Source organism: Tenrec ecaudatus, chromosome 8, assembly GCF_050624435.1.
Source record: "Tenrec ecaudatus isolate mTenEca1 chromosome 8, mTenEca1.hap1, whole genome shotgun sequence".
Taxonomy (NCBI): Eukaryota; Metazoa; Chordata; class Mammalia; order Afrosoricida; family Tenrecidae; genus Tenrec; species Tenrec ecaudatus.
In genome coordinates this window covers 44,011,235-44,038,294 of record NC_134537.1, presented here as the reverse complement: position 1 = coordinate 44,038,294, position 27,060 = coordinate 44,011,235, and the positions used below count along the sequence as shown (strand labels likewise).

The 27,060-nt window shown below is 49.7% G+C and overlaps 1 pseudogene; it reads right to left on the bottom strand.

Moving 5' to 3' along the window:
* Positions 1-27,060, bottom strand: part of LOC142455378 (fructose-bisphosphate aldolase A-like) — a 44,215-nt pseudogene that overhangs the window by 942 nt on the left and 16,213 nt on the right.

Below are 27,060 nucleotides of genomic sequence, written 5' to 3'. Positions count from 1 at the left end.
TTTTTAGGACAAACTCCAGATGGGCACACAGTGGCGTTATATAGGGCATCAGCCCAAGACCGGCAGTCTCAGGCCTCACACCTCCCTGAAATGAGTAGCTGGAGGCCCAGAGGTGAGGGCATGACAGACCCCAACCAGCGCACAGGGGCCCTTTGGGAGACCGTCTGTCGACAGGCACGCCCCTTCCCTGTCCTGCCCCAGTGCCCCTTCAGGATTTCTCTGTTCTTCGTTCCTCAGTCCTTCTTTTAGATTAAATATTTCTAGAAGTGGCTACCAGTAACATTTCCCAGTAATATTTCCCTACCCAAATACTCCCCCCACACACACACTCCTTAAGATTCCACCATTAGACAGTCATGTGTTCGCCTAATAATCATGCTCTTCAAGTGAACGCATACACTTTCTGGAATAGACCATTCATAGAAACCGGAAGTCGAAGGGCAGCTAGCAGGGGCTGGGGAGTGGATTGGGGCAAGGAGAGGAGTAGGGAATTGTTGCTTAGTGGATTTAGAGTTTCTCTTTGGCGTGATGAGAATGTTCAGGAAACAGACAGCAGTGATACTCACCCAGTCCTGTGCCTATACTTGTGACCACGAAACTGTATACTTCAGAATGGGAACTTTAATGTTATGTTTCAGGGAGGTTTCAAAAAGCTTGTGGGAAAACCCCACTGCCTTTTGATTCCACGTTTCCCCCAACATGTTAAAGTCCCCTCACATGTTTTACCACAAAAAACAAACACAACCACAAACCAGCAGTTTGAGTCCACCCTTTATGGGAGGCTGTCAGCTCCCATAAAACGTTGGGGTCTCAGAAACCCACAGGTGCATCTTAGTCCGTCTTGTAGGGTGAATAGCAGTCAGAATTAACTCCAGGGCAGTGGGTATGGAGTGTCCGATACTGTTGCTGCTGCTATTTAGGAACACAAAGGGTGTGGTGAACCCATCCAGTGGCCCCTGCCGAGAAAGACCTATCAGTCTGTTCCAGAAAGATGACAGCCCATCGGCCCCCAACATCCAATGCAGCAGTTCCACTCTGCAACACCTGGCATCACCTTGAGTCTTTACAGGTCAGTGTGAAGCAGCAGGCCACCTCCACTAACAAGGAGCTCGAACGCCACCATCACCCCCGTGCGAGGGGGCTGCAGGACCAGGCAGGGTCTCAGGTCTGCTGGGCCGAAGGCTGGCCAGGCAATAAGAGTTGGAATCTACGGCCTTAGCACCCTGAGCGTGCCTGATCTCGGTCTGTCTTGAGTAGTACTTGGAGATAAATGTTGGAACGGACTCGAAGCACCTAAGGACTACACTACACGTGCAGGAGTCAATGTGGGGGCTTGAGTGCATGCATTGGGTGCGGTAGGACGGCTGTCATGCATTAGGTGCGGTAAGAGAGAGTGTTTAGGGGCCTCTGCATATTTCCTGGGGCAAATGAAACCCTCGATTTGGAGATTGGGAGTACAGGATTCTGTGTCAGTGCCTGGGAGCCGGACCCAGGAGGGCAGGTGGAGGCTGGGTCGGGCTGCGGATCGGGAGTGAGCCCCGGTCACTGCACAGCGTGGCCAGCCATGGGAGGAGTATGAGTGAGCTCCTCCCGAGGAGTGAGTTCTTCCCCTGCAGAGCAGAGGGTCTCCCAAGGGAGGAAAGGCCCTGCAGGATTCCTAGCTCCTCAACTTGGTAGAAATGGCTCTACCTTGAGAGCAGGTCTCCATCTTCAACTCAAATGACAGCAACTTCTCCCAGGAAGAGCTACTTAGCATCCCCCCAAAGCCAGAGAGTAGCTGACAGAATGGAGGGATGGGAGTGTGGAGAGCTGGTCAACCTTATGGAAGGGGGGGCGGGCAGTGTCTTAGCCAATGGGACCCAGATGGCCAAGGTCCCTGGGAACCACGTCTACCCCATCCTGCCCCCCCCCCCACATCCACCCCCGACTCTGAGGAGGACCAAGGACACCATCAGCTCTCAGGCTTCCTCTTCTCGGAAATCAAGAGAGAAGTTTGCCATTGGACTTCTGGCGAACTGGACCTTCGCTGTTTTCCAGACTCTAACCTCACCTCCAAACCTCTGAGTACCAGGCCTCCGGGAACAGGAAATATTCAGAGCCCAGATTGGAGCTGAGGTGGAAATGGCGGATAATAGCTGAGCTGACACTCTCCCAGGTGTTTCCATTTGCATTTAATGGAGGCGGTTAATACCTCCAGCTGAGAGGGACTAATGTGTGCTTTCAATTGCTACAGGAGGTGGGTGGGAGACCCTAAGCAGCTGAGCCTTTGCCTGTCCCTGGGGTCACTCCCGAGGACAGCACCTGGTCGGCAGCTGCCTCCGGCCTCTCATGCCCACACGCCATCTCTGCCTGCTCTTGCTCTTGCTGCTTCCTTGCACTTTCTCCTAATTGCTTTTCTGTCTTGGTTTTGTTTTTTCCTTAAAAGCCTAGGAACATCCCGGGAGTCATTTTTGTTTGACACCAATAAATTGAATGGTCACCTTAGGCAGAAGCCTGTGCTCGACACGGTCCAGTGTGGGTAGTCCAAGAAATATGATAGCAAGGTCCCTCAACCCCACCCAAGGAGTCAGAAATGAGAGATTCCCAGAAAGAACTGGAGAACAGGGCCACGTCCACAGAGGTGTGCCCAGAGCCTCTTTCTGTGCCAAACAAGAGTGGAGAAATCACCCCACAGCACCAGCCACTGGCTTGCCAAAGGCCCATGTGTGTCAGGGTTCAAGCATGTCCCATCGAGGTTTCACTTAGAATGCCAGGCATTTCTCTCTTCTGAGACACCTCTGGGTAAACTGGAGCCTCCAAGTTTCCCGCCAGCAGCCAAACATTTAACTGGTGGGCCACATGGTTCCCTTCTGTGGTAGTTACATAAGCTGTTGTCAACTTGCGACTGTTAAGAGCGAAGGGGTAGAGTATAGCTTGTCAATCAGGTCACAGCTTGATGACCTCATTTGGAGACACTAAGGAGATAAATAGCTCTCTGGGAGCGGGACACACACTCAGTCTGCTTGACATTCCTGCGGGCAAGACTCATGGAGCCATGCTAGAGCCCTGGAGCTGGAGGAGCCACGTGGAGACCCACGCCAGCACTGAGATGCTTACACTGCCACTGGATCCAAGACTTCCCACCCACTGGCCTGTGATCTTCCTGCATTTAGCATTATTGCATGTGTTTCATGAGTCTGAGGAGGGCTTTATATATTGGTATCAGACATATGAGCTAATTATTGGACTTATGGACCTGATCTGGGCTGGGATGGTTTCTCAATATTCAGTTGCTCTTATAGCTAAAGCTCGATCTTATACACTTATGAGTGTCTATGAATTTGCTTCTCTACTCAACCCAGAGTAGCACACCTTCTAAAGTCTGCATCCCCACACCAAAGTTATTGAGTCCTGGACTGTAAACCTTTACAGAGCAGAAAGCCTCATCCTTCTTCCAAGGACTAACTGATGGGTTTGAACCGCTGATTTTGCAGTTAACGGCTTATTGCATAACCCACTAAAGTCATTCAAAAGACCACACCAAACTCACTGCCATCGAGTTGTGGCTGACTCGTAGCAACCCTGCAGGACAGGGTAGAACCACCCCTGTGAGTTTCTGAGACTGTACTGTACTCACTGTTCTCCCAAGGTGCAGCTGGTGGTTTCAAACTGCTGACCTTGCAATTAGCAGCCCAATTCTCATAACCACAATGTCCCAGGAATCCTCCACTCACTCACAGGGCTCCTTAAAGTTGACCTAGGGTTGGACAAACAACTTTTGGGTGCAGCTGTGAGCATTTTAAACCTTCCCAAACTACTCTGAAACCCAAATCCACACAAAAAAGCCACTGCTGGATCTTATTTAGATGAACGTGGTTTTAAGGGGAAAACTCATAGCCATGGAGTCAATTCCAACTCACAGTGACCCGATAGGTCGGGGGAGAGCTGCCCCTGTGGGTTTCCAAGGCTGTAAATGTTATGGGAGTGGAAAGCCTGCTTGTTCTCCTGAGTGGTTTCAAACTGCTGACTTTGTACTTACCGGTCCAACACTTTTCCTGCTATGCCACCAGGGCTCAGGGGGTGGGGAAATGACCCCAAATTCATGTATTTTTTATGGAGTCCTCTTTTATTAACTCTTAAATGGGACAAAGACCAAAAACAAAAGCATCCAGATGAGAGAGACCGCCAGCACAAGGTCATGATCACGTCTGATCGATGCACAGCCTTCTGGCTAAGTTACAGGTCAGGGAAAAGAAAGTTTGTCAGAGACTCATGCCTGGGAATTCTCTCATTGAAGTCCGAGCTGTAGAAGCAGGATAGGGGCCAGGAAGATGGTAAGTGCACTGTTGCGGATGAGACCAGTTTAGAGGATTGGTTCAGAGGTTCTCTGACCAGTTGGGTCTGCACGCGACTCAGAACCTCACCACCACAATGTCCATCCAGGTACATATTTGCATCCCAAGCAAGTGCCCGAGGGCAAGACTGCCCCCAAAATTCACTTTAAAACTCACCCTGCCTGAGGGCAAAGCTTTGTACATTGCCAGCCGTGCACGCAGAAAGAACTCCTTTGAGGCTGAATCTGCATGCAAAATGTCTTTCAGGCTCCCACCGAGAGCCATGGGCTGCCAGAAGACACGCAAATCTGTCTTGGAGGGAATGCAGCCAGATGCTGCTTAGAAGAAGCAAGGATGGTGAGACTCGTTTCACAGTATCAGGAGGTACCAGGCCCTGGAGAGGGACATCATACTGGAGGGGCAGTGAACAAAAGGAAGGCCCTGAATGAGATGGAATTGGCAGGAGCTGCCACAATGGGCTCAGGTAGAACAGTGCCAGCGCCAGCAGGCCTCGGCAGCGTTTGGACCCGTTGAACGTAAACTTACCAGGAGTGAGAGCAGCCAGCATGGCACCTTGTAACAACAACCATTGTCAGAGCCTTCCACAATCCTAGTGCTCACGACTTAAAGCTCCACTACCATGTCCAAAGGAGGCAGCTCTGTAGAGAGGAGATAGTGACCGCTGAGGCTGGTGGAGGGAGCGTGGGGATGGGAGAGGCTGCTCATGGGATCACAGCTGCCTGTCGGAGTCATGAATACTCTACAATGTATGGCACGCACATTGAGGGGATTGCAGTGGACGGAGTGGATGAGCGGAAACAAAATGTGCATGAATCATTGAGTGTAAGACGGATGATCTGCTCCGCAAACCTTCACCTAATTCGCCATAAAAATTCCCCCCAAATTCTAAAATTATAGTGATGGTTCTACGACTCTAAAGACCATTGCATCGTATACTTTAAGTGGATGAACATGATTATGTGTAGATCATATCTCCATAAAACTGCTAAAAAAGGAAAGGAGTTAGTTCTCCCCAAATTGGTAGATAAATGTAAAGCAGAGTTCAAAATGGACTCCCCTTGACTTGATGGCCACGAGAGTGGTTTCACTTTGAGGGCGGCAGGCCGTCAGGTCTTGAACGACAGCTTTACACTCAGTCGTTGCTCCTACAGGCCTCCCAAAACGATCATAAATGGAGTCATTTTTAATGAATAATTTATTATGATCCAAATCTGTCTACACACACACACACATCACTGCCATCAAGTCTATCATGACTCAGAGAGACCGTATAAAACAAGGTAGAATTGGCCCTGTGAGTTTCCCAGCCTATAACTCTTTATGGAAGTGGCTGCTAGACACCATCCCATCAGTCCCTCCTGCACAGACATACACAACAGAATGAGAGACTGCCCCGCCCTGTGCTGTCCTCACAGATTTTAGGCTCAAACCCATTGTTTCAGCTACTCTGTTAAGGCCTTGAGGGCCTACCTCCCTTTCAGGGCCCCTCTGTGTTAGTCTGTGTGGACTAGAGAAAGAAATTCAGAGACACTAATATGTGTGTAAGAGAGAACTTCGTATCAAAGAGCAATTGTACATTAAGAAAACAGCCCAGCCCGGTCCAGATCAACTCCATAAGTCCAGTATTACTTACTCCATATGTCGATTCTAGTCCATAAATTCCCCTTCAGACTCATGCAGCAATGCAATTGTGCTAAATGCAGGAAGATCCCAGGCCAGTGGGTGAAAAGTCTTGTGGATGCAGTGGCTGTGGACACATCTGAGCACTGGCGTGGGGCTCCATGTGGCTTCTCCAGCTCCAGGGCTCTGGTTCCATGGGGTCTCCACGTGGCTTGTCAGCAGGAAGACAAGCAGAGTGTCTGTGTGTATCTAGCCTCTAGTGAGCTATTTATCTCCCTTGAGCCTCTAAATGAGGCCATCAAGCTGTGACCTGATTGACAGGCTAGAAGCCACCCTTTTGCAAGCTGGCAGGAGATTATGCAACTGCCACACCCTCCTAGGCATTAGTGAGCTAAAATGGACTGGTATTGGCCATTTTTAATCAGAAATCCTATGATTGACTATGCCATAAGTAACGTAACCAAGAAGAATGACATGGCATTCATTGTCAGAAAGGACATTACAAAATCAATCATGAAGTACAATGCTGTCTGCGATAGGGTTATATATATCTGCCTTCAGGAAAATTCAATCAGTACAACTATCATTCAAATTAATACACCAACCACAAAAGTTAGTGATGAAGAAACTGAAGAGTTCTACCAATGACTTCAGTCAGAAATTGATTGATTTCTGACTTCAGTCAGAAATTATTGACGATTAGAATGCAAAATTTGGAGACAAAGAGGGAGGAACAATAGCTGTAAAATATGGACTTGGTGAAAGAAATGAAGCTGGAGATACCATAATAGAATTTTGCAAGACCAATGACTTGTTCATAGCAAATACCATTTCTCAACAATACAAAGGGTAACTGAACATGTGTACTACTGTCTACATCTGTGGGAAGACACAATGGAGAAGCTCAATATCAGCAGCACAAATCAGGCTGGGGACGGGAGGGAATCAGGCCAGGGGCCTATTGGGGAACAGACCATCAATTGCTCATATGTAAATTCAGATAAAGCTGAAGAAAATTAAAACAAATTCACGAGAGCCAAAATACAACCTTGAGTCTATTCCACCTGAATCTCAAGAACCCCTCAAGAATAGATTTTGATGCATTAAGCACTAACGACAGAAGATTTGATGAGTTATGGGAGGACATCAAGAACATCGTTCATGAAAAAAGCAAATGCTTATTTAAAAAACAGGAGAAAAAAGATCAAAGTAGATGTCAGATGAGACTCTACAACCTGCTCTTAATCACAGAGCAGCTGAGGCAAATGGAAGAATGATGTAGTCAAAGAGCTGAAGAGAAAACTTCAAAGGGCAGCTCAAGAAGACAAGGCCAAATATTATCATGAAATATGTAAGTACCTAGAATTATAAAATCAAAAGGAAAGAATCAGCTCATCTTAAACTAAAAGACACAAGAAAAAATTCAAGGCACTGGTTGCAATATCGAAGTATTCTATGGGCAAAATATTGAATGATGTAGGAAGCATCGGAAGAAGATGGAAAGAATACAGTCACTGTACCAAAAAGAACTAATTGACATTCCACCCTTTCAGGAGGTAGCATGTGAGCAAGAATCATTGGGTGCTAAAGGAAGACGTTCTAGCTGCACTGAGGATGTTCATCAAAAACAAGGCTCCGGGTATTGATGAAAGACCAACTGAAATGTTTCAGAAAGCTGAAGCAGCACTGGAAACACTCACTTGTCTATGCCAGGAAATTTGGAAGACAGCTCCATGAACAACTAATTGGAAGAGATCCGTATTTGTGTCCCTTCGAAAGGTTACCCAACAGGACGCACAAATTATAGAACAATATCACTGACATAACGTGCCAGTACAATTTTGCTGAAGATCATCCAACAACAGTTGCAGCAATACAGGGAGCTGCCAGAGGTTCAGGCCGGATTCAGAAGAGGACATGCAACTGATAGGGAGGAAGATTAGGGATAGAGGGGGTTGTGTCTAAACAAAAATTAGCTGGCCATGCCACAATAAAGGGGTTGGAAAGAAATCAGCCACCCATTAGACATCTATAGGGATGATCCAAAGCTGGGCATGCTCAGACCATGGTGAAGGTAAACTTAGACACACAGGTAAAGGTCAACATGGACACACTCACTAGATGCCAGCAACATTACATCACACGTGCATCTGAACTTAGCCACGAAGAATAACCAATACCTTCAACCACGCTCCCTCGAGTAGGGTAGGAGGGGATAATGAGAGACCAAGGCAGCTGCTCTCATTCTGCACGCTTGTTTCAGTACTTCTTCCACCTGGTTTTTCGCGCTCCCCTGAAGTAGCCATCTTCAGTTGGGAACTCCTGCGTGGTCCACCGTGTGGCCTTGCTCACTGTCCAGAGATAGTGTGTACTATCTGAGACTGTAATAGATGAAACTTCCCTTTCCTTTACAAACAGTTACTTGGATTTCCAGAAGTCCTTTTGTGGCGTGAATTCTTTCCACATTGAGAAGCAAGAACCAAGGAAAACCCTCCCAGGAACCTAAGAGAACCAGGGCTAGAATTGCTGATGTCAGCTGGAAGCACAGAATGCCAGAAAGACCTTCACTTGTGTTTCATTGACTGCGCCAAGGCATCTGACGCTGTAGATCACAGCAAACTGTGGATAACTTTGGAGAAGGGTGGGAATTTCAGAACACTTCATTGTGCTCCTGTGAAACTCGTACATGGATCAAGAGACAGCTGTACAAACAGGACCAGGCAACATTGCATGGTTTAAAATTAGGAAGGAATAGCAATCGTTTCTTGGCCTTTGGCTAAGATCAAGTGTAGGACTGCCTCCGAGTTGTATCCTCTTATTATACTTACTCAATCTATTTTCAGAGCAACTAATCAGCAAGCTTGGATCGATGAATGAGAATGTGGTATCAGGCTTGGAGGAAAGCTTACTAACAGCCTGAGATAGGCAGATGACACAGCGTTGCCGGCTGAAAGGTAGGAGGACTTGAAGCCCTTGCTGATGAAGATCAAGGACTGCAGCCTTCAGGATGGATTACAACTCGGTGTAAAGAAGACCCACATCCTCACAACTGGACCAATGGGGAACATCATGATAAACGGAGAAAAGGCTGGAGCTGTCAAGGATTTCATTTTGCTTAGATCCACAATTGATGCGCATGAAAGCAGCAGGCAAGACATCGATGGACTGCAACACAAGACCTTTAGAGTATTGAAAAGCAAGGATGTTGTTTTAAAGACTAAGGTGCACCTCACCCAAGTGAGGGCATTTCCCTCGACTCATCTGCATGGGAAAGTTGTACGCTGAATGAAGAAGACAGCAGACGAATGAAGGCATTCGAACCGTGGTGCTAGGGCAGAATATTGAAGACAGCGCCATGGGCTGCGAGGAGGACCTCCGAAACAGGATGGTGAGTTTATCTCACGTCCTTTGGATATGTTGTGTGGCGAGACTGGTCCCTAGAGAAGGTCGCCGTGTTTGGTTAAGTAGAGGAGAAGGCGGCTCTCAAGAAGCCGGACTGACACATGGCTGCGACACTGGGCTCAAGCACAGGAACAACACTAAGGATGGGGCAGGACGGGCGGTGTTTTGTTCGCTGGTGCATAGGGTTGTGCGTGGATTGGAACGGACTCCATGGTGCCTCACCACAACATGGGCTCCTTCTCTGACACCATAAACATGTGTTAGGAAAATGGCCTCCATGGGAGGGAGGAACACGCTTATTTTGCACAAGGCAGGGCTGGGTCGATCAATTGGTGGCCTTCTTTTAAGATCTCCTTGGTTCTCAAGGGTTCTCAGCCCTTGGGTTTAGATTCCGTGGTGTGGCTGGGTCTACATCATGGGTAGGAGAATGCTAATGGATGAGAACCCATTAGCAGAGAGTCTGAAACGCCCTTCCTAGAGCCCCAGGATGCTTCTGACACTTCAACTACTCAGCCAAAATGGCACCCTTCCTCCTCCGAAACCCAATGGGCTTTGCTGAGATCAGACCCAGCACAGAAGCCAGCCCGAGCCAGCTAGTTGGCAGACACTCGTCTCTAGAAAATGTAATTAAAGGCAGAAGCAAGTGAGTGCCTATTAATTTTTCATTAGAAAAGTCCAAGGCAACCTTCTTGGAAGACAGCATCATGGAACTTTAGCTTTCGTTGCGGAAATCTTGTTTCTCCCATCTCCTCTCTTCTCTCCCTCCGGACAAGGAGTCTACAACCTCTTTATCCACAACCCCCATACTCTTCAAAAGTCGTTTTGTCCTGTCGCCTGCCTCAAATTACTCCAAGGCCTTTCTTCACATGATCTGGTCCTCACTTCACAACACCGAGGTCCCTGGTGGTGAGGTTAAGCACTTAGCGGCCAGGTGGATGGTTCAAATCCACCAGGGAGAAAGACACAGCAGACTGCTTCTGGGAAGAAGTCAAGTCTTGGAAACAGTTCTATTCTCTCCTATAGGGTCACTATGGTTTGAGAGAAAGGGGTGGGTGACACAAATGCCACTAAAAAAGGCTGAAATCCACTCGGGAAGCCAAACTGAAAACCAGCTCACTGCCACCGAGAGTGACCCTGCAGGACAGGGCAGAACCGCCCTCTAAGTTTCCACAACTGTAACTGCTGACGGGTGGGCACATCCTCTCTTCCTCCTGCAGAGTGGCTGCCGGGTTTGAACTGCTGACCTCGTGGTTCGCAGCACAATGTGTCACCCACTCTGCACCAGGGCTCCACGAGGGAGGTAAGGCCTTGCTTCCCTAAGCTCATCCAACCAACAAAACCAAACTCATTGCCATCTAGTTGATTCTGACGTATGGCGACCCTACAGGGCAAGGTAGACTGGCCCTCAGGAGATTCCAAGACTGCAATCTTGATGGGAGTGGAAGTCCCGGCGTCCAGGAGGAGCTGCTGGTGCTTTTGAACTGCTGGCCTTCTGGGTAGGAGCCCAGCGCATCCCCACTGCGCTCCCCGTAAGCTCGTGGCCCTGGGAAACTGCAGCGCACTTCTACTGTGACACACCGGGGTCGCCGTGACTCAGAACTGCCTCTGCGGCAGCAGGTTTCCAGTTTGTTTATCCATCTAGTTTTCTGTATAAAGTCTCCTTGAACTGTGGTTAAATGCCATTTTTGTAGCTTGAACTCTCTTTCAAATGTCCTTGAGAGATTACTATTCCGAGATGAGTCCTTTAGAAAAGAAAATAGTGCTTAAAGAAAAGGAGGTGAACGTGTGTGCTTCCCAATGTGTTTGTTTTGTTTAACCAGGGGGGTGTTCTGAGTGCAGAGGAGGGGTGCAGGGGATCTGACCCGAGTCACGGTCTCCCCATGACTCGTTGCTGTTGCGAGGCACCATCGAGTTCACCTGCCTCATGGGGTGTTCTTGGCTGTCTTCACTGCAACAGCTTCCAGGGCGTGTTTGAACTGCCAACCTGCCAGCATCTGAGACTTATCCGTGGCCCCACCAGGACCCCTTTTCTCCACTGCTTCACAGGGCGACACAGCTTGTCTGACTCCCAGGTAGATGCTTCTCCTTCTCCTCTTCATGCCTCCTTACTAAGACCTGAAGGGACCTTGGTGCCGTGGAACTGCTAACCATGGAGTCATCGGTTCGAACCCACCCGCTGCTCCATGGGAGAGAGATGAGGCTCTCTCCTCCTGTAAAGATGGAGAGTCTTGAAAACCCAGAGGGCGTGGGGTTTGGGTTACTAAGGCATTCCACTTGGGAAGGAAACAGCCTGTCCGTTCCGCACAGAGGGGGACTGAGGGGGAAGGTCCAGAGCTTGGCGCCAGACTACTTGGGAGGGTCTATATTCCACCTGTTCACCTCAGACAAGTCATTCCACCTCAAGGAACCACAGTCCTCAGCAAGGATCATAATGCTGCCCTCCTTTCCTGCCTTGAAGAGGAGCCCTGGTGGTGCAATGATTACGGGTTTGGGCTGCTAACCGCAAGGTCTGCAGTTCAAAACCACCAGAGGCTTCACAGGAGAAAGTCTTGGCTTTCTATTTCCTAAACGAGTTTTTAATAAAGCAAACTCACTGCCATTGAGTCAATGCTGAACCATAGGGACCCCCTGTGGGTTTCCAAGCTCTTATCTGTTTAAGGGAGTAGAAAGCCCAGTCTTTCTCCAGAGGAGCTGCTGGTGGTTTCAAACTGCCGACCATGCAGATCACAGCCCAACTCAGAACCACAGTCTAGGAAATCCACAGGGGCAACTCTGTCTTGTCAGGTGAGTCCCTCCCTTGATGGCTTGTGAGGAGCTCCAGAAGGAGGTTGTGAATCCCCTCTGCACATCACTCACCCTCAAGTTCGATGGGAGCACTGGTAAGAACAGAGCCTTCATGGACGCCTTCTTGATGGGCCCAGATGTTCACCTAGGAGGTCAGTACTGGATGAGCTCCATCTCTGGGTCGCAAGCTGTTGTTCCTGTTGACAGATGACTGTGATAAATATTTTTCTGTCTGCGCTGCACCGGCTCTCCTGGGAGATGCGCTTACATCCCCGCAGCGGTCAAAGCTGCTCCCCCACCCCACCATGCTGATGAAGAGTCTGTACTCAGAGACTGTTCCCTCTTCCTGCTTCTGAGTGACACTGCGCACCCCACCTCTCCTGCTGGCAGGCCGGGTCCCCTGCCAGCGCAAGTGGCAGGGGGGTGGGGAGTAGCTCTCCACTCAGTGGCCATGGAGGGGTCCCGCTGGTTCTCGTTGTCACCAACCCTGCGTCTGTGATCGGGACAGCAAGCCAAGCTGTGCGAGGCGTCGTGCTGGGGCTGGCTGACCTCCCCGAGCCTGGGTAATCTCTCCCTGGCAACAGACGGGCTGGGGCACCCAAGGACAGCGGCAGATTGCGACATCGGCTGCTTTCTAGAATCACTTCAAGAGAGAAAAGCACAGCAACACCTTGCACTTGGACAGCGCGCGTTCACAAAGAACAGAGAATTGTCCTCCTGACACGCTGCTGTGTTCACATGCGCCGAGAGACGGCAGACCAGGTGGGTAAGATGGATATTGCTTTCTTCTCATTCTTATCCACTCAGCAGCTCCGAGATTGTCAGAAGAGGTGTGTGTTTGGTTTGGTTTTGCTTTTAACAGATGGGCGTTCAGAAGAAGGGAGGGGTAGAGTGACTTGCTCAAAGCCGTGCAGCACTAGAGGCCGGGTTCGACCTCACCGCCCTGACTTTGTTCCGTCCGTCCACAGCAGGCAGAGACCGCGTGGAGGTCCACTCCCTCACAGTTAGCTCACTTTGTCTTCCCCCACCCACCCCCGAGCTCCTGGCATGTGGCCAGCTCTTCCCAAATCAGAGTTTGTACATGGTCCCTGGGACACGCAGGCATGTGTCCCTTCTTCCGGGTCTAACGACAATGGGGAGGAGCAGAGGGGCAGGAGAAAATGTGGCCTCGCCTTGCAAGGTACCTACTTGAGGGGCGGTCATGAAGGCGGCCAGACTCAATAGGGTGGGACTCCTGCTGCTGCCCCCAAGGAGGCTGGGTGGAGCTGAGAGTGGGGGTTTGAAGCAGGGGTACAGCCCACTCTCTGTGTTTATGACTAAGGTCCTATCGGAATCAATACACATGCATTCTCGTTTCTTTATTGTTCATGCCTGCTTCCAGGCGTGGGCGTGGGCAGCGGTGCTTCAGTGGAATTCTCCTTTCCAGGCAGGACACGGTGTTCAATTGCCAGCCAATGCACTTTCTGGACAACCGCCACCTGTCCGTCAGTGGAGCCACAGACCAGAGACCTGCTTGTGATGATCAGCCAGCGACAGACCCATAGGTCCCATCAGTGCCGAGACTGACTAGCAACAGCAGTAACATGGCAAGTAGAGCGGGGAGACAGAGACCTGCTGGCTCGCTCATAAAGCCTCAAATATCTACTGTCTGGACCCCTCGGAAAAGGCTTGCCAACCCTGCCTCACCCCACTCACGGCCGAGCGTGGATGAAAACCCTAAGCCTGTAAGCCTTCAGGAACGTGGCACAGGAGGAGCATCTGTATGGCCACGAGGATGCTGATTTGCAGCTAGCACGCCAACTGCACCACTCGTTCAGAAGCTGACACGTTGAGAGGCATTAAAAAAAAAAGCCGAGATGATGGAATTGGAAAACAATTTTATAACCACCAGTGGAATTGGTGATTCAAGCCAACAGCATCCACTGGTGTTGAGTGGGAGATTGTCAAGAAACAGTGTTGACGTGTTTTCAAAGTATCACCCCACGGATTAAGAGGTATGTACTTTCTGCTCCCTTGAAGATGTACAGTCGTCGAAATCCTACGCAGGCAGGGTCTCTATGAATCAGAATCCACTCAATAGCACTTCCACCGAAGAGCCCTGGCGGTGTAGGGGGTTGGGAGTTGGGCTGCTAACTGCTAGGACAGCAGTTCAAACCCACCGGCTGCTCTGTCAACGAAAGACGTGGCCGGTGTCTGGGAAATCCCAAGCAGCAGCTCTCCTCTGCCCTCTGGGGGGGCTGTGAGCGGGAACCACCTTGGACAGTGGGCTTGGCTTTTTGTTTTGCCTTGGGGCACTTTTACCTTGGAGATGGAGCTAGAACGGGCAGTGCCTCCCATCTAAATGTAGTGCCAGTCATCAAAAGACCCCACACCTCCGGCCTCGATGCAGTGAGCAGAGCACACGCATCACTGGCATCGTTTTTCTTGCCAGTCAAGTTTAGCCTGGACCGAATCATGAAAAACCTTAGTGACATAGTGGTTATGGGTTCAGCTGCGATCTTAAAGATCAGCAGTTCCAACCCCCCAGACACTCCGCAGGAGAAAGACGGGGTTTTCTACTCCTGTAAACGTATGGGGCAGTTCTACCCTGTCCCATACAGTCACTGAGTCGGCATTGACTCGAGTCCACACGGAAGAAGCAAACCAGTCTGTGTGATCACGGGGTGTCAGTGGGATCAGGTATCAGGTGTAAAAGACCCAGAAAACTCATATCAATATGAATGAGGGGGAATGGGGAGGTGCAGAGTGGAGACCCAAAGCCCGTCTGTAGACAATTGGACACCCCTTTACAGAAGGGTCACGAGGAAGAGATGAGCCAGCCAGGGTGCAGTGTAGCATCTATGAAACATACAACTTTCCTCTAGTTTAATGCATCCTCTCCCCCACCCCCATCATGATCCCAATTCTACCTCACAAATCTGGCTAGACCAGAGCATGTCCCCAGGTGCAGATAAGCGCTGGAAACAGGGAATCTAGGACAGATAACCCCCTCAGGACCAGTAATGAGAGTAGAGATACCAGGAGGGGAAGGGGAAGGTGGAGGGGGGGAGGGGGAACTGATCACAATGATCTACATATAACCCCCTCCCTGGGTGACAGACAATGAAAAAGTGGGCGAAGGGAGACATTGGGCCGTGTAAGACGCGAAAAATAATAATAATTTATAAATTATCAAGGGTTTGTGAGGGAGGGAGGGTGGAAGAAAAATCAGGAGCTGATTCCAAGGGCTCGAGTAGAAAGAAAATGTTTTGAGAATGATGATGGCAAGAAATGGATGCATGTGTGGATTGTGATAAGAGCCCCCAATAAAATGATTTAAGAAAGAGAACTTGGTCAGATGGGTGTCGATTTGGGGACACTATCCAAAGTTATTGGTTATGTTATTGTCACAAAAGACTGAAAAGAAAATGAAACATCCTGCAAGCTGAAAGGATACTAGACTCCCTGGGAAGCACAAAGGGTTAAGTCCCTCAGCTACTACCAGGAAGGCTGGCAGTTCAACTCTACCCAGCTGGGCCTCCAGAGAGAGGCCTGGCGATCTAGTTCCAGAAGATCACAGCCCTTGACAGCCCTACCGAGCATCCTTCTCCTCGGCCTTAATCAGAGTCAGCTTGGCCGTCACTGGTTTGAAGGACTTTGACAGCCGTGTGGAAGTCGTGACCCTACGGTGGCTCCTGGGTGGTGGGAGGGCAGCTATCACAGCGTCTTGAGAACAATTGAGTAGATCTGCAGCAGGACTGTACATCGGATAATATAATCATATTAATGCTGGGTTTCTTTTAAGTAGTTTCGTTGGCATGTACTTCACGTGTCATACAATTTAATAGTTCAATCACATTAAGAAGATTTGTGCAATCATTTCCACAATCAAGTCCAGAACATTTTCTTCTTGTGCTCACTGTTGGTAGCTCCCCATCTTCCCCATCCCCCTGCCCTCGGCATGTCCCTAGGAAATTGTCAATCCAGTTACTGTCGCTATGGATCCACCTTTCCTGGATTTCATACAAATCATACAGCACACACACAGAAAGCAACCAAACATAGGAGCCCTGCTGGCCTAGTGCTTCCTCACGGGGCTGCTGACCCAAAGGTCAGCAGTTCAAAACCACCAGCCACTCCGTGAAAAACAACCACAATGACCAGATAAAACACAGAAAAACCCCAATCAAACAGAAAGCAGAAAATGCTAAAAATGGAAACAATTTTTAAATGGGTCAAAAGGGAAATCAAATGATAAGGTGTTACATTTTAACCTAACTACCGGGGCCATGACTGACTTCACAATGCTCTCTGTAACACGGCTATTCATGTCGCTCAGGTAGGGCAGAGGGAAGTCACTGGACGGTGAGTCCATGGGAGGACCCTGAAAACAGATTTCATCCATAGCCTTCTGCAAACTGTGTGTTTGCAATTTAAGCTCTGATACCATTCCCTCCTTTGGATTTGAATTTTATTATTTCCAATCCTTGGATCACACAGGTTAGTGTGCTTCTTTCACGTTGGACTTAGGGACGCTTCATGTAGATGGCTGGCTGCTTGTTTGAAGACAAGCCTTTAAAATGCCAAACGCTATTCTTTCTGATACCGGGCACCATCTGCTTTCTTCACCCCTCTCTGCTATGTCCTCATCTCTTCTCTTACTTGTGCTATTGATATTGTCATAGTAGAGAAGATACATGCTGACGTAGTTGAGGGTAAAGGGTCATAATCTTCATAATTCACAACTGAAAGAAGTATAAAGGTAGTAAATGTGGCAAAATATTAGAACAATAAATAAAGTCTTAGCACGGAATGTGCCTCAGGGAGGGCGACTGGCTGCCTGCGGTGGGCTCCTGGAACAGGAGCAATCCTGGGGGCTGCCTGAGGATGTTTTGGGGGAGGATGGGGTGAGCTGTCACCAGGAGAGTCCTGTGTTTATCAGGTTTTGTCCTTTCCATCCCTCAGTTGACAGACTGCGGAGTGGGTGTGGGCAGTAAATATCAGTCATTTGTTCTGTGAAGTTCACTTGGCGTGTCTGGCTTTCCAAACAAAGTCCAGGGCAGGCTCCTTGCCCTCTCCCAGCGTCTGTGGGAAACCCATGTGAAGGCCCCACTAGCCCTCACTGCCCAGGCTGAAGGGTGCATAAGAGGCTCTCCTGGCTTGACCTGAGAGATTGCTTCTTGGGCTCCAAGAAGTGAATGCCACACCATTGCAGGGTGCCCCCAGGAGCCAGCTTGTCTGGTGTGCGGGCAGACACCACTCCGAGGTGTCATGCCAGCCCTCCCGGGAGGTCTTCCAGGAGCTCAGCAGAAAGCATGTATCCTGGTGGATGCCTGGAGACCTTTTCAAAGTTCTGCTACCTGCCTGCCCATGACCGAGTCTTTCCCTCAGTGTTTTTGCGTCTTAAATAAGTGTCTTTCAGTCTGAGTTTCCTACAACCCTGAGCTTCCTGGAGATGCTGTGGGGATCTAGAATTGGGGAGGGCGGTGCCAACCAGAACAGTCTCACTTTGATCTATTTTATGCTGGGCATAAGCTCTCAGTTGGCAAACTCGGGCAGTACAGAAAGTATCCATCCTTGATTTTCTCCAGCATAAAGATTACTGTCTGACTCCCAGCCCCCACTCCCAGAAGCTGCATGAAATGTTCTTCTCAGGTGCTTTGGGGCTCTCCTTCCCTCTGCGGCCTGCGTGCCCTCTGTGGGCCCCCATGGCTCCTGCGGCTCTTGTGGAACCCAGCCCTGGGACAGGGGCGTCACCCAAGGTCTTTCTGCCTCTCTCTCCCTCGCTCCTCCCCGCACACCCCTGTCCACCCACCCTTCGGCCTGGGGGAATCCTTTCTAGCCTGACAGAATCCCTCCCTGGATTTCTCCAAGACGTGGGGCGCCCATTCCCTCTAGGCACATGAGCCCTCTTCTCCCCCCTTCTGCCTTTCCGGGAGCTCTCAAAGTCCCCCTACATATGGCAGGCCGTCTCCCTGTGTCTACCTGAATGGGAGGAAGGTACGGGGAGAAGAGTATAAGGGAACATTTCAACATCTCATTCAGCCACCCGTCCCACACAAGTCTATTTGAATAGAGAATAAAACAAAACAGCTTAACCACCGCTGGGCTGATGGTGGGGGATGGTTGTAGCTGCGTGATAGGTCCGTGGGGTCCACTGTCCTAATCTCTCCACATGAGCGTGCGTCTAGAAGGGGCGGATGAGAGAGAATCACAACAGCCCCGAGCTAGACGGTGACCGAGGCGGCACCTGCCATCTCTAGAGTCTCATGACTTTATCGCTGTCCTTGTCCCTGCCAGCCAGGCAGTCCTCTGTGGACGCCATCTCCAACAGCCAGCCTGGCCAGAGCTGGTAGCCAGCCTTGACCCTGGAGAGTTCCTTCCCTCACTGGGGGTTCCTACTGGAGCCTCTGCCGCCGGGAGGAGTCGCAGCCTCCCTCTGCCAGTCTCCCTCCCAGCATCATGCCAGCTTCACAGGCCCATTCCTGCCTCCTCCCAGAGCCGGGAGGACAGACAGATGCTCCAGGACCACCTGACAGCCCTTGCTGGGCCCAGCTTGTTGACTCCTCATGCCTCTTTCCCCTTTGGAGTTGTACCCCCCCCCCCAAATCCTGTTACTATGACCCAATGTTCCCTCAAACCCGGTTACTATAAAGGATGACCCAATATCAAACAATGAGTCAATATTACTAACAGCCACTCAGTTTATTTCTGACCTGGCCATGGCATCTCTTGCCTTCTCCTTGACCCTCCACTCTAGGTCAGGGCAAAAGAACTCACAGAAGAAGGGTGACCTGCCATTCAGCCACAGCCACCGAACAGCACAATGGCAGTCATGGAGACCACTGGGACGGAATGGAGATCCAGAAGCAAACCCATCCACCTTCGGAGATCTGATCTTCAGCACCAGGCCTGGCATCTGTGAAATGGGTCAAAGATGGGCTTTTTAAACAACTGGTGGTAGCTAAACGGGGTCTCAATCTGCAGCAACGTGAAACAAGAGTCACACCACATGCCAGCCACAAAATTCACTCAAAGCCCTACCTGGAAAATTTAAAGCTATAAAGATCAGTTTTTTAAAAAAAAAATAGGAGCAAACTTAGGAGCCCTAATTTGTGGCACCAATTCTCTATCAAACATAAAAATGCCCAAATAAGAGAAAATAAATTAAATGATTAGAACCTTCTAAATGAAAGACTTATGGGCATCAAAAGAAGAGAACCCACAGATTGGGGGAAAATTACCTGGCAATGACATGTCCAACAAGGGACTAACTGCAAACACTTACAGAAAACCTCAACTCGCCATCAAAATGATATGGAACCCAGGTACATAATCTCATGTCAACTTGACCTTAAGAATGGAGTGGTGGAGTCTAGCTTGTCAATCAGGCCACTCAGCCTGATCCCTCCTTGTGGGCGTGGTTTCTCATGAGGATTCTGGGAACCTCTTCCCTGGAGGTGGGATGTACTCTCTCTGCTACACATTCCTGTTGAAAAGCCACATGGAGCCACGCTGATGGCAGCCAGAGCCCTGGAGATACGTCCACCGTCATTGGATCCACAGGACTTTCCACCCACCGGATTGTGATCTTCCTGCATTCGGCATCATTGCATGTGCTGCGTGAGTCTAAAGAGGAATTTATGGGCTAGTATCGGACATATGGGCTAATATTGGATTTATGGGTTTGGTCTGGACTAGGATGTTTTCTCATTATACAATTGCTCTACAATCTAAAGCTCTCTCTTACACACATGAATGTCTACATTTGTTTCTGTAGTCAACCCAGGCTAACCCAGACAGCCAACAAACACATGTAGATATGTTCATGCTTATTTGTCAATTCATCTACTGCCATTACGTCAATGCTGACTCCTAGTGACCCCATAGGACCGAGCAGAACTGCTCCCTAGGGATCCCGGCCTATACATCTTAACAGGAGCAGACAGCCTCATCTTTCTCTCGTGGGGCAGCTGGTGAGCTTGAATACTTGACCTTGAGCTTAGCAGCCTAACACTCTACTAGATGCATCACTAGGGCTCCTTCCTTAGCCATTGAATAGATGCAAATCAAAGCAATGATGAGTTATCATCTCATCCCAGCAAACCAAGCTCAATAAGATAGAAAACAGCAGGTGTTGACGAGGATGTGAGATGACAAGAGCTCTCCAGCCATGCCGATCACTGTGGAAGCCCGGCCTTGAAACTGGAAACAGACGATCCCGTTCAATGCAGCAACCCCAGCCCTGCAGATCACTGTGGAAGCCCGGCCTTAAAACTGGAAACAGACGATCCGTTCAATGCAGCAACCCCACAGCAAGGGTGCGACGGAGGCACACCCACGTGCCTCACAGGGGATCAGCACGACCGGAGAAGAATCAGTGTTTTCGAACTACCATACATATTCGTGTATAAGCCGAGTTTTTCAGCACATTTTTAATGTAGTTGTTGTGGTAAAATTAGGTGCCTCGACTGATTTTGGGGTCTGCTTATACTCGAGTATGTATGGTAGGATGCCGACGAAGTCGACTGAAAGTACCACGGACTGCTAAAAGCACAAACAGATCTGTCTTGGACAAAGTACGGCCAGAATGCTTCCTAGAAGCAAGGATGGCGAGACTTGATCTCACATACCTTGGACATGTTGTGAGGAGGGACCGGTCCCTGGACAAGGACGCCATGCTTGGTCAAGTAGAGGGGCAGTGAAACAGAGGACAGCCCTCACAAGATGGATGGCCACAGTGGCTGGGACAATGCTGAGGATGGCCCAGGAGTTGGCCCTGTTCTACTCTGTTGTGAGTAGAGTTGGAACCCACTTGACGGGACCTAACAGCAGCAACACAATCACCCCAGCCTTCTTTGCAATAGCAAGGAGATGGAAACAACCTGGCCTCCCATCAGCGGATGAATGGATGCTCAAACGATGCTGCTGACTTACGTATGCGGGGTGTTGAGCAATGTAAAAGAATCTGCCGAATAGCCCATGCTGTGGCTGAACCTGGAGATTGCTGTGTGGGGTGCAATAAGTCCGTCACAGAAGGCCAGATAATTGTCTGAGTCTGCTCTTCTGAAAAACGAAAGAAAGAAAAAGAACCCATGAGGGAGGGAGGGCGGGGGAGGGGGGAAACGAGCTGGTACTCAAGTAGAAAGAAAATGTTTTGAAAATGATGATGACAACATATGTACAAATGTGCTTGACACGATGGATGGACAGACGGACTGTGATCAGAGCTGTAAGAGCCCCCGATAAAATGATTTCATAAATTAGGGGGAAGAAAAGTGAAGGAAAAGGTTACATACAGGGGAAAAAAGATTTCATGGTTACCATAAGTAAGGGAGAGAGGAAGAAAGCCAGCAGACAGCTGGATAATACCAATAACTTGGCAGTAGTTACTTTCTACGGGGTGAAAGGCAAGGCAACGCATAATGAGGGGGTGACCAACAGAACATCACTAGGAAGAAGGAAGACTCAGAGGGGAGGTGCCCGTGAGTCACCCATGCCACGACGTACGCAATCCCGGGTGACGGGGAATCACCAACAGTCATCTTCAAGTGGATCCGTAGGCAGTGAGGTGAGATGAATGGACATGAGCAGGCGAAAGGAACTGTACTTGAGGCCCTCTATAGGTCTGGCAGGTGATGTCTCTACCAGCGCATCCATGTACATGTCTACAATACAACAAATGGGGGTGGGGCAGAGGCGAGCATCTTTGCCACAGCCAACCACCTGGAGAAGCGATTCACGGGCAACCTTGGGAACATAGTCAAGGCAGCCATCAGGGTCCACCGGCAGATAGCAGTTTGCTCTACATTCTGCTTTTCTGAGTAATGACTGGGGTCTTAAGGTTCACGAGCAGCCATTTAAGGGGCTGCTGTTGGTCTCTCCCTGTCCTGAGCAAAAAGGGCGGCAGACAACTAAAGCCCCATGGGAACAATTCGCCTCAAGACCCAACGGACCACAAGAGCCTCAGTCCCCACCCCCCGTGCCCCTCTGGACCAGCAGAACTAGATAAGGCCCGGTTACCCTTCCCCACCAATCTGAAGGGATAGAATGAGAGAAAAATGTGGAACCAAACAAAAACATCTTTTTAAAAGGCCAGGCTTCCTGGTCAGATAGAGACTGGTGGAACCTCCAAGACTCAGGCCCCTTGTTGCCTTCGGGTCTGGAGATGAACTCGCCCCCACAGCTCAGTTTTGAACCAAACGGCACACGACCCCAGGTACACAGACGAAACAATGCCCAGTCCTGTGCCAGCCTCACAACTGTTCTTACGTGTGAGCCCACCGATGCAGCCCCTGTGCCCCTCCATCTCAGAGAGGTCCTTCCTCTCTGCTCACTCTTCTCCACTTTGCCAAGCAGGATGTCCTTCGCCGGGGACGGTCTCTCCTGACAACCCGTCCAACGCATGTGAGATGAAGCGTCACCATCTCGTCTCCAAGGAGCATTCTGGCTGCCCTTCCAAGACAGATCTGCTTGTCCTTTTTGTGTCCATGATGCGTTCACTGTTCTTTGCCAGCGACCAAGGTCTAGACCGTGAACCATCACCTAGGGAAGTCCAAATTCCTCAGAATAACCAGCCGTGTGAGATCCCAAGGGCAGCATTGGGCCAAGGACAAAGCTTGGAAGGCAGGAAGTGGTAGGAAAGGAGGAAGGATGGAAACAGAAAACACAGGGAGGAAGTGGGATAAGTGATGACACGTGGGAGGAATTACAATTAGTCACCCCAAACAAAATGAATCATTTATGAATTATGGAATGGAAAAGTAAATTGCGCCATAATCCTTCACTCAATTAAAAAAAATTTAAAGCAAAAAGAAAGAATGCTATTTGTGGCATATTTATTTATCGAAATAAATCATTGTATTATTGGGGGCTCTTACAGTAACCCATGCATCAATCATATCAAGCACATGTGTACATATGTTGCCGTCATCATTTTGAAATATTTGTGGCTGACACTGGCTGCTCAAGCAGCAGTTCTTCCTCTGACCCTGAGCCCCCAGGGCTAGGTCAGACCTCAACTTATAAATCACAGCCCGCCCTCCAGGCTTCCAAGGCTGTCCACGCCTGAGGACACCAGCTGTAGGCTTGAGGTGCCCACAATCCCGTCACTTCTGGCCTGTTGGCTGCACATGGGAGGTGTTCCCACTGCCTCCTCCCGATACCAGCCATACGTCAGGGATCCCCAGCCTCCCTTCCTTCTCACCTGCGGTCTCCTTCTGCTCACTTGACTTGGACAAGGCACAAGAACAAGTCACGAAAGTGAGCTGTGATAAGCATCAGGAGGTCTGCTTAGAATTACCTTCTTATGCTAGCAAAAGGGATACAAATTAAGGGACACATCAGCAGAGTTAGAAAACACAGCCTTGGTGATAGAAAAGATGTTGAAGATAACAGAAGTCTGCAAGACCAATGATTTCTCATTACAAATACTTTTTTTAAAAAAACATTGTCAACGGCAACTAAACATGTGGACCTTGCCAGATGGAATCCACGGGAATAAAATTGCTGACATCTGTGGGCAGAGACCATGGAGAAGCTTGATGCCATCTGCCAAAACAAGGCCAGGGGCCGACCTGCTCATGTGCAAAATCAGATATCAAAGACAATGAAAGGAAGTCCGTAGGAGCCAACATAGAACCTGAAGTATATCCCGCCTGAATTTAGAGACCACCTCAGATTTGATGTACGGAACACGGACGATCAAAGACCAGGCGACATGTAGGGTGGCATGAACATCACTCATGAACAAAGGAAAAGGCCATTGGAAACACAAAAAAGACAAGATCAAAGGGAATGCCCAAAGACCCTGAACCTTGCTCCAGAAAGTGGAGCAGCTAAGAGTTAGCATTTTAAGTGGAGTTAGAAAAACAAGGGAAGAAAGAACGTGCTTCCCGCATTTCTCAAGCCCAAAGAGCTGCGGGAGCCTGCAAGCCTGGGTTTGCAATTGAGAGAGCCTCTGGGCAAATATGGAACGCTGCAGGAAGCACCGCAAGAAGATGAAAGGCATGCACCGAGTCACAGTTCCAAAAAGAACTGGTCACCATCTAACCATGGCAACAGAAAGAATACAATCAAGAAGCGGTGGTGTTGAAGGAAGAAACCTAAGTGACACCAAAGACTTCAGCCACACACGAAGTTGCAGGTGCTGCTGGAAGACCGATGGAAACGTCTCAGGGCTGACACGGGGCTGGAGGGGCTCACTTCTCTCTACTAAGAGACACGAAAGACAGCTACTTGGTCAGCCCACTGGCAGGGGGGCCTCTTGGTGCCTATTCCACAGAAAGGTGGCCCAAAAGATCACACAAAAATATATCAAACAGTGTCATCAATGGCACATTCATGGCTGAAAATCACAAAAACACAGCTGCGGTGGTACATTGACGAGGAGCTGCCAGAAATTCAAGGCGAGTTCAGAAGATGCGAAAGGATATCGTTGCTGATATCAGATGATCTTGGCTGCAAGCAGAGGATCCCAGAAAGATGCTTACTTGTATTTTATGTCAAGGTATGTACTTCATAATAAACTATGGGTATCCCTGGGTGAGATGGGGATTCCAGAACACTTCATTGTGCTCGTGTGAAACCTATACAAAGACCAAGACACAGTTGGGCAGAACCAGGGGTCACTGCCAGGTTTAACATCAGGAAAGGTGTGTGGCATGTTTTCACCCTAGTTATCCATTCTGTCTCACTGCCATCAGGTCGATTCCAACTCAAAATAACCCTCAGGGACAGGGGACAACTGGACCTATGGGTTTCTGAGATCAAATCTTGGTGACAGTAGAAAGCCTCATCTTTCTTCCTCAAAGAGGCTGACGGTTTTGAACTGCCGACCTTGATGCGTAGCCCACTATGCCACCAGGATTCTCTACGCTGACACACAATCTCAGAAATGGGATTGTCAGAGGAGGAACGAGGCATCAGGATTGGAGGAAGGATCCTTAGCAATCAGTGATCGGCAGATGACACAACCTTGCTTTCTAAAAGCCAACCGGACTTGAAGCGTTTGCTGACGCAGCTTCAGTATGGGTTACACCTCCACGCAAAGAAAACAAAAGAGCCTTGCTGCGGGACCAATCCAAAGCGTCCTGATAACTGGAGGAAAGATGGAAGCTGTCGGGAATTTCGTTTCACTGGAGTCCACCATCGGTGCTGTGGGGGGCCATTGTGGGGGTTACAACTCGCAGCAACCCTGTAGAGAGAGCAGGAGACCCTGTCCGCTGCAAACCCTCCCCACAATGACCGCTCGGCTGGCCCGTCGTGCAGCCCTGTGCCGATCCACCTTACTCAGCAGCTTCCTCTCTTCAACCAGGACGGTTTTCCCTAAGCACTGAGCTCTCCTGATAACGTGGAACCTTCGGACTTTACCTCTTCCAAGATGGGCTTGTTGGCTCGGCCGGCAGACCACGGTGGTTTCAACATTCTTCACCAACACAATTCAAAGGCGTTGATTCTTCTTTGGTCCTCCTTGTTTATTGTCCCGCTTTCATGTACGCACAAGACCATTGGAAATATCCTGGCTTACATCCTACACCTCACAGTGCTCTCTGCTCTTTAGCATGCGGAGAGAGGTCCTGGGCAGCAGATTGTCTGAGTTGGCACTGGCTTGACAGCAATGGGTTTGGATTATAAAGTCATGATTCGTGGAATCAGCGCCCCCGTGCTTGAGGTTGGGTTGATATCAGTCAGTGGTCTTCCTAACCTGTCCAGCCAGGACCCAACTCACATCATGAGCATCCTCAACCCTCATGTGCTGTCTGGTGGCCTCGTGAAAGGCACGTCCATCACTGGGAACGTTCTAGGATGCTAGAGCTTATTTCTTAAGAACCAAAGAGAAAGATCAAGGTCTTTGGGTAAAGTCAATTTTAAACCCCACAGCCATTATAGAAGTAAAGAAATAATGTATGCAAACATTAAGTGAAATAATATTTGCCTCTGACCGAACTTCTTTGAGGATTAATGTTCCCATCTGCAAACTAGAGATAACAAAATCGGGCTTCCTTGCTGTGAGGAGTAGGGCAATCAGCACAGTGCTGGTTGTGAGGGGCCAGCTATAGACGCCTGATCAGTAGTCCCTGGAAAAGGACATCCGGCTTGGTACAGGAGAGGGGCAGCGAGAAAGAGGAAGCTCTCAACAAGATAGATCGCCCATGGGCTCAAACATGGCCGCCATCGCGAGGACTGAGCAGGACCGGGCGGGGTTTTGTCCTGTTGTACGTATAGGGACACCATGAGCTACATGTGGCTCGATGGCAACTGGCAACAACGCCTCCAAAACTCCCTTCCGCACAGTGACCCTCCTAGGGCTTCTGAGGCTGTGAATCTTTACAGGAGCAGAAAGCCTCCTCTTTCACCTGCAGAGCAGCTGGTGGGTTTGACCCTTCGACCTTGACGTTAGCAATTGAGTGTTTACCTGACAGCACCCCCGGGGCTCCTTACCTGTCGTGTGATGATATTAACGAATGTTCTACAGAGTGCATGTGCCAGAGGGTGACCTGTAAGTGCCACGGCAGTTCAGCCAGACTCACCGGAGTCCCCCAGTGTTCCCATGCTGTAAGGTCTGTGAAGCAGCGGAGGGAGGAGATTGGGGGGGGGGTACTGTCGGGTCCCCTCGCTCACAGGGCGGCCGTGTACAGCAGAATGAAAGCAGTCCTGCCCACTCACCACCCTGACGATCGTGCTGCGGAGCCAGGGTGCCAAGCCATCTCATGGAAGGGCTTTTCCTTTTTCTCTGGCTCTCTACCAAGCAGGATGCCCTTCCTTCAGGGACTTGGTCCCACCTGATGACGTGTCCAGGGTGTCACCATTCTCCCTCCTGAGGAGCATTCTGGCTGTACTCCTTCGAGGTTTTGTTTGTTCTTACGTCAGTACCGTCAACGATCAGTGCCACACCTTCACTCAAACGCATCGATTCTTCTGGGCGCTCCCTTCTTCATGG